Source organism: Marmota monax, unplaced genomic scaffold, assembly GCF_021218885.2.
Source record: "Marmota monax isolate L192 unplaced genomic scaffold, Marmota_monax_Labrador192_F-V1.1 WCK01_AAM20220418_F8-fsc01582, whole genome shotgun sequence".
Taxonomy (NCBI): domain Eukaryota; kingdom Metazoa; phylum Chordata; class Mammalia; order Rodentia; family Sciuridae; genus Marmota; species Marmota monax.
In genome coordinates this window covers 19,393-26,755 of record NW_026694832.1, presented here as the reverse complement: position 1 = coordinate 26,755, position 7,363 = coordinate 19,393, and the positions used below count along the sequence as shown (strand labels likewise).

At 51.5% G+C, this 7,363-nt stretch overlaps 1 pseudogene; it reads left to right on the top strand.

The window, feature by feature from the left end:
• The first annotated feature begins 1,077 nt into the window (after nt 1–1,077).
• On the top strand, nt 1,078–7,064 carry LOC124080251 (malignant fibrous histiocytoma-amplified sequence 1-like; annotated as a pseudogene).
• The last annotated feature ends 299 nt before the right edge of the window (nt 7,065–7,363 follow it).

The following is a 7,363-nucleotide window of genomic DNA, read 5'->3' as shown; positions in this document are numbered from 1 at the left end:
GAGGACAAGCATTGTTAGTTTGGACAACAGGATGCAATGGCTTTCCTATAAATATCTGTTGTTTAAACCAAAGGGGTTTTGCAGTACCTCTTGCAATTGCCCTGTAAAATCTGCAGCCCCAGAATTCCCAGTTGAATGGTCTCCTTAGAATACTTACATGCTCCTTCCAGATTGTATACTCAGGCATGTTTATATACATGGAATTAAAAGTTGAAAAAAAGTTTTGTCTTTCATTTATCTACATATTTTCCTCCAAAAGAAACAGATGTTTTGAGTTATTTGTTAATATAAATAGCAATTCATGGGATGGAGATTATCCCAGAACCAATCGTTATCTGCCCTCAGTATAATCTTCAGGAAGTGGGACTTTGGACTGTATATCATTTTCTGAGTGACCAAAGAAGTACCTTGGCATAGAAGACATATCAATGTTTAAAGAGTGCAAACTGGGTTGGGCACTGCTTCCTTTGCCTTCAGTGAATTAAATTAAGGAAACAGGCTTAGCAACCCCATCACTGTTCTTACCTGATGAATGACCACAACAACCACAGTCTCAGAGGATTCTGTTCCAGACGAAAGAGGATGCTGGTATAGTAGCCCTGCAGCCTTTCAGCACAAAGCACTGACTTTCATAGAACTCGTGGGCCTGAAATCACGATCACTACTACCTGATTTTATCCCATATATGTCCATCATTGTAATCCTCAAAAACCAACTAGGCATAAAGAATAAATACCGAGCCCCAGGGAAGCGGAGACAAGGAGGCGCCGCCGCCCCCTCCTCGCGGCGACTCCCCGGCCCTGCGCCCGCAGCATGCCGGCCGCGGAGCGGAGCGCCGCCCTCCTCCCGGAGCTCGTGTAGGCGACGACGCTGCCGGCCGCGGGGCCGCGGCTGCAAGGGTAGCGGGGCCAGAGTTGGGCACCCGGGCGCCGCAAGGCGGGCGGAGCGGGAGGAGAAGCAGGCATCCTTCGCGGCTTGGCGGGCGGCGGCCCTGCTGCCCGGCGCGCCCATGGCCCTGGGGGACGGAGAATGCGATCTGCACTCCGCGCCGGCCTCCGCCTCCCCCCGCGCCGCGTGCTCGGCGCCCCCCAGAGCTGCTCCGGTCGCCGCCGCCCCTCAGCTGCGGGCGCCGAGCCACTAGCTGCGCTAGGACCCATAGCCGCTGGCCGCCGAGGGGCGGAGGCAAGGGAGGAGTGGGAGCGAGAGGGCCCGGGAGACGGGCGCCGGCCCGGGTGCAGCACGGCATGCAGCTGCGGGCTCCCGCGCCCGCGTGAGGGTGTCGGTCCCGGGCCCCGCCATGGCTGGGAAGGACAGTGGCAACCTGAAGACGGTGAGGTTGTGGCGGGACGCCGCCCTTCGCGCCAGGAAGCTGAGGAGCAACCTGCGACAGCTAACCCTTAGCGCGGCTGGGGGCTGCCCCGGGGCCGGAGCCGGAGCGGATCCGCTCGAGTCCCCCGACGCTCCCCAGCTAGTGCTGCCAGCCAACATCGGGGACATTGAGGTGCTGAACCTGGGGAACAACGGCCTGGAGGAGGTGCCTGAAGGACTGGGGTCGGCGCTTGGCAGCCTACGCGTCCTGGTCCTGCGCAGGAACCGCTTTGCCCGGCTGCCCCCTGCGGTGGCCGAGCTGGGCCACCATCTCACGGAACTGGACGTGAGCCACAATGGGCTGACAGCCCTGGGCGCTGAGGTGGTGAGTGCCCTAAGGGAGCTGCGCAAGCTAAACCTCAGCCATAACCAGCTGCCTGCTCTGCCCTCCCAGCTGGGCGTCCTTGCCCACCTGGAGGAGCTGGATGTTAGCTTCAACCGACTGGCGCACCTGCCGGACTCACTCTCTTGCCTCTACCGCTTGCGCACCCTCGATGTGGACCACAACCAGCTCACTGCCTTTCCCCGACAGCTGCTGCAACTGGCGGCCCTGGAGGAACTGGACGTGTCCAGCAACCGGCTGAAAGGCCTACCTGATGATATCAGTGCCCTGCGTGCCCTCAAGATCCTCTGGCTGAGTGGGGCCGAGCTTGGCACTCTGCCCATCGGCTTCTGAGAACTGACCAGTTTGGAGAGCCTCATGCTAGACAACAACCGGCTGCAGGATCTGCCCACCCAGTTCAGCCAGCTGCAAAGGCTCAAAATGCTCAATCTCTCTTCCAACCACTTTGAGGAGTTCCCTGCAGCTCTGCTGCCCCTGGCTGGTCTGGAGGAGCTTTACCTTAGTCGCCATCAGCTCACCTCAGTGCCATCCCTTATCTCGGGGCTGGGAAGGCTTCTCACTCTGTGGCTGGATAATAACCGCATCCGATACCTGCCTGACTCCATTGTGGAACTGACCGGCCTGGAGGAGCTGGTGCTGCAAGGGAACCAGATCGCAGTGCTTCCTGACAACTTTGGCCAGCTCTCCCGTGTGGGATTGTGGAAGATCAAGGACAACCCACTGATACAGCCCCCTTACGAGGTCTGCATGAAGGGGATCCCCTACATCGCGGCCTACCAGAAGGAGCTGGCTCATTCCCAGCCAGCCGTGCAGCCCCGTCTCAAGCTGCTCCTGATGGGGCATAAGGCTGCAGGAAAGACCTTGCTCCGACACTGCCTCACCGAGGAGATAGTGGAGGGAAGCCATGCAGGAGGGGACAAACAGAAGAACTACCCACCTTCCCTTCCTGCCAGTAGCAAGGGTATTGAGGTGACCAGCTGGACAGCTGATGCCTCCAGGGGTCTGAGGTTCATCGTGTATGATTTAGCTGGTAATGAAAGCTATGAGGTGATCCAGCCCTTCTTCCTCTCCCCAGGAGCCCTGTATGTGCTGGTAGTCAACTTGGCCACCTATGAACCACGCCGCTTTCCCAGTACTGTGGGCTCCTTCTTGCATCGGGTGGGGGCCTGGGTACCTCATGCTGTGGTGTGCATTGTGGGCACGCATGCAGACCTATGTGAGGAGCGGGAGCTGGAGGAGAAGTGTCTGGATATTCACCGCCAGATTGCCCTGCAGGAGAAGCACGATGCTGAGGGCCTGAGCCGTCTAGCCCAGGTGGTGGATGAGGCCTTGGCCCGGGACTTCGAGCTGCGCTCTGCCAGCCCCCATGCAGCCTACTATGGTGTTTCTGACAAGAACCTTCGGCGACGCAAGGCCCATTTCCAATACCTGCTCAACCACCGGCTGCAGATCCTCTCTCCGGTATTGCCTGTTAGCTGCAGGGACCCCCGCCAATTGCAGCGCCTTGGGGACAAGCTGCTTTCTGTAGCTGAGCACCGAGAAATCTTCCCCAACTTACATAGAGTCCTGCCTCGATCCTGGCAGGTGCTGGAGGAACTGCATTTCCAACCACCACAGGCACAATGACTTTGGCTAAGCTGGTGGGACTCTGCACGCCTGGGCCTGCAGGCAGGGCTGACCGAGGACCGACTGCAGAGTGCTCTTTCCTACTTGCATGACAGTGGCAAGCTGCTCTACTTTGAGGATAGCCCGGCCCTCAAGGAGCACGTCTTCCACAACCTCACCCGCCTCATTGACATCCTCAATGTCTTTTTCCAGAGGGATGCTTCCTTGCTGCTGCATAAACTGCTACTAGGGACCAGTGGAGAGAGTGAGGGGGAGGGGGAAAGCTCCCCAGTGATGTCGCTGCCCACCCAGAGCCAGGACCTGCTCTGGGCCACCCAGCTCCATCACTATGTGGAGGGCTTTCTGCTGCATGGGCTCCTGCCAGCCCATGTCATTCGGTTCCTGCTTAAGCCTCATATCCAGGCTCAGCAGGACTTGCAGCTGCTGCTGGAGCTGCTGGAGAAGATGGGACTCTGTTACTGCCTCAATAAACCCAAGGGCAAGCCTTTGAATGGGTCCACAGCTTGGTACAAGTTCCCATGCTATGTGCAGAACGAGGTGCCCCATGCAGAGGCATGGATTAATGGGACCAACCTAGCGGGGCAGTCTTTTGTGGCTGAGCAGCTGCAGATTGAATATAGTTTTCCCTTTACCTTTCCACCTGGGTTGTTTGCACGCTACAGTGTCCAGATCAACAGCCATGTGGTGCACAGGTCAGATGGTAAATTTCAGATCTTTGCATATAGAGGAAAAGTTCCTGTGGTGGTGAGTTACAGACCTGCCAAGGGGGTCCCGCAGCCAGATACCCTGTCCATTGCCAGCCATGCTTCATTACCAAATATATGGACCGCGTGGCAAGCCATCACCCCCTTGGTAGAGGAACTGAATGTCCTACTTCAGGAATGGCCTGGACTGCACTACACCGTGCACATCCTCTGTTCTAAGTGCCTTAAGAGGGGGTCACCCAATCCACACGCTTTCCCAGGGGAATTGCTGAGCCAGCCCAGACCAGAAGGAGTGGCAGAAATCATTTGCCCCAAGAACGGCAGCGAGCGAGTGAATGTTGCCTTGGTTTACCCACCTACGCAGACTGTGATCAGCCCCTGTTCCAAGAAGAACGTTGGTGAAAAGCACAGAAACCAGTGACTTGTGGACTGTGGGATTTCCATGGAGAAAATAGAGCATCACAACTCACCTGGGAACCCTCTGCACCTCCAAACACATGCTGGGCACTGGAGTGAAGAAGAGCTCAGGATGCTTCCAGAGGACCACCGCAGAGGTGTGGAGGGGGCGGAGGAAGGACAGAGAGAGCATGGAGCTAAAGTTTCACAACCGGAACCTCAGAACTGTGATCCTCCAAGGAGAGCGCTACTTGAAGAAAAGAAAAAAAAAAAAAAGTCGAATGGCTTCCCAGGGATTTTGTTTTCCGTGCACATATAAGCCATAGTTACAGTACCGTGGCAGTATTTAGAGCACTCGGGTTTCAGTTCTGTTCAATGTGAAAGAGGAATCAACTGACATTCATTGCTGTTCCGTAACTAGTGTAAAATATGTATATGTTTATCTTTATTTTTATAATATGCAAATACATTTAAATTTATACAGTTTGAAGCTTCTATCGTTAGTTAACACTGGGTGCAATATTTTGCATGAGAACTGTGCCAAGATGGGGCTGATTTCTTATTTTAGTATAAGACTTTTTTTGTTGTTGTTCTTTTCTTTATTCTTTAATAGCCTTCTCAGATTTAAAAAAGAAAAGAAAAAAGATGTCTGTGTATTTGTTAGCCCACAGATCTAGTGTTGCTTCGTAGATTTCCAGTCATCCACAGGATCCTTCAACATGCATTTCAGGCAGTCTCCCTTCCCATCTTTATCTAAGGTCCCTGCCTGTAAGTCACTGGGCATGGTGGCAGAAGCATTCCTTTTCCTTACCCACATATCATTAGTGTCGAGGCAGAGACGGGCGCTCTTCTGGAACAAAGAGTTCATGGAAAAACCTCAGTTAGTGTAGCTTAAGATCATCGGGAGTCTGTTTTGAATCATGCAAGGGGCTCTGCTAATTATTACCTCTCCTTTCTAGAACAGGTCCAGAATTTAGCAGAGCACTTTGTAAGCCCTCCACATCTGGTCTGTGGGACCTTCGGGTAGTGAGCTTCCTACCTGAGGAGCATAATCCCACACTGGCTATTCATACAGAGCCTCTTGTAGGACAATCTACTGCCAAGAACTAGTAAACCGCTTGTTTTGAAATCTCCAGGAGGTAAAACTTAAAAAGCAAACCCTACCAATTGCTCTCTAGTCTCCTCCTAATTGGGGCCAAACAGCATATGCTGCAGTAGTAACACATTCTTTGAAGAATGTAAAGTACTCTGTTTACATCTGCCTCCTGCACGTGTTGATAGAAAATGTGCAAAACTGTTTCTCACCAGTGTCAGACAGAAGAGCGAGTCAGCTGGTGTTACTCTTTCACTTTGTTTAGAAAGCACTGACTCTTGGAATGCCACAGTGGTCTCCACATGTTCAAAAGAAAGAATGAACAAGTGGGCTGCATTTCACAACCTCACAAATCAATTTTTATAAAATATTTTGTGCCCCAGGAGTTAATTTCACTGACTCCAGAAGCCCTGGTTATGATTTCCTTATCATCTTAAAATCAAGAGTGGGATCAGATTGTCTTTACATTTTTTTAAATACTTGAATATATGACACTTCAAATTGGAGATTTCATTTTCCTTTTAGAACAGTCACAAGACTAATCTGGTTAATCCTTTTGTCACAGTTCTCCTGTGTGTGTGTGTGTGTGTGTGTGTGTAAACTGAATGGTAACATTTAATTGCTTTATGGACCATTGAATTGTTGGGCAATAAGTTTTCTTTAATTGGCATGAGACAGTACTTATACTGTCCAATCACCCGACTTGACCAGTCCTTTGAAAGAGACTCCCAAGCATATGACTTTGGGCCAACTCCCCTTAGGGCCATATAAATGGAAATAATGCCCCTTCGGGTGACATACTCTCAAAGTGTTTGCTATTTTCACAAACATAAATGCCCATGTTCTTAATATCTGCTCTTTTTTGACCAGTCATGTTTTGTGCTGTCATCTGAACCCTAGAGAAGCAGTGTAAGAGGAAACCTTGCTGCCACGTGTGTTTTGGCCAAAAGGTCCATATGATAAGAGGGTCATGTGACCACAAGAAGCTCCAGAAAAAGCAAAGCGTGAGAACTTGCTTCAGCCTGTGGGGGGAGGGTTGGAGATACAGAAAACACTCTGCTCTACAGGAGTTTTCCACAATGTCTATGTAGGAAATTCCGTTTTCTCTTTCAACACCCAGGAAGATTTCAGCAGCCCGCTGAGGCTGACAGGCAATTCACTAAGCACAAGAAGAATTTTTTTCCAACCACGGAGTCCCTTGCCTCTCAAAGAAATGCCCTCCAAGTTTGTTATGGTTTCTATTCCTGCAACTTGTGGTATCAGAGCCACTTCCTGGAATTGTAAAAGTGCTGCCAGAATAAATGTTTTTCCCCTTCTAAGAAAAGAAAAAAAAAAATGACAGTGCTCATATTTGACACTTGTGCATTGGACTCTCTTTTGAATGAATAAAGAGGAAAGGGTTTGATGTGATTCCTGATGGAGTGTGTGATGTTTTTCATGCCACAGTCTGTGAATTGTAATTGTGGTTTCTCAGTTCACTGTGGTATTTGGGCAGAAATTTAAAAAAAAAATACAAAAAAAAAAACTCAATAAAAATACAAAGAAATGGTTAAGCAAAAAAAAAAAAAAGAATAAATACCAAGAAACTCTCTTGATGGACTCAACATGGTGGTGGGCGGGGAGGCAGCGCTTCCATTGCCTCCTCAGCCACGTGGACAGAGAGACACATCAGAACGTTTGGATTCTGCCTGCTGAGAAACTCCCAGCAAAATTCCGCTGAAGTGAGACCTAGGCGGGGAGTTTGGGCTTATTGGAGGTGACAGCTTGCCCTGGTACGGGTGAACCTCGGCCATGCTGCACGCGGAGGTGCTGGCCGGCTGTCTGGCAACCGGC